Raw genomic sequence first — 312 nt, forward strand, 5'->3', positions numbered from 1 at the left:
CCCCGGTGGCCCCGGCCCCGGTGGCCCCGGCCCCGCTTTCGCTGTCCGTGTCCTCTCTCCTAGTGTATTTTCTTCTCAGGCCTGCGTCAGGAGCCTGACTGCAGGGTTCTCCCGCAGAGCTCGAAGGCCCCGGAGCGGTATTTCTTCCCCGCCTTCCGAGTGGACTCTGTTCGGAGCAGTGTTGTACAGATTAAAAAGGAACTTTTTCGTTTAAAAGTAGGAGGTTCTCATACACTCCCCTCCCTCCCTTCCCTGCGGGGCTCTGCTTTGCTTAGCAACTGGAAGCTGCGAGGCTTAGGGAGCAGCCGAGGA

This window comes from Fukomys damarensis, unplaced genomic scaffold (genome assembly GCF_012274545.1).
Source record: "Fukomys damarensis isolate Sample0158 unplaced genomic scaffold, DMR_v1.0_HiC HiC_scaffold_39, whole genome shotgun sequence".
Lineage (NCBI taxonomy): Eukaryota > Metazoa > Chordata > Mammalia > Rodentia > Bathyergidae > Fukomys > Fukomys damarensis.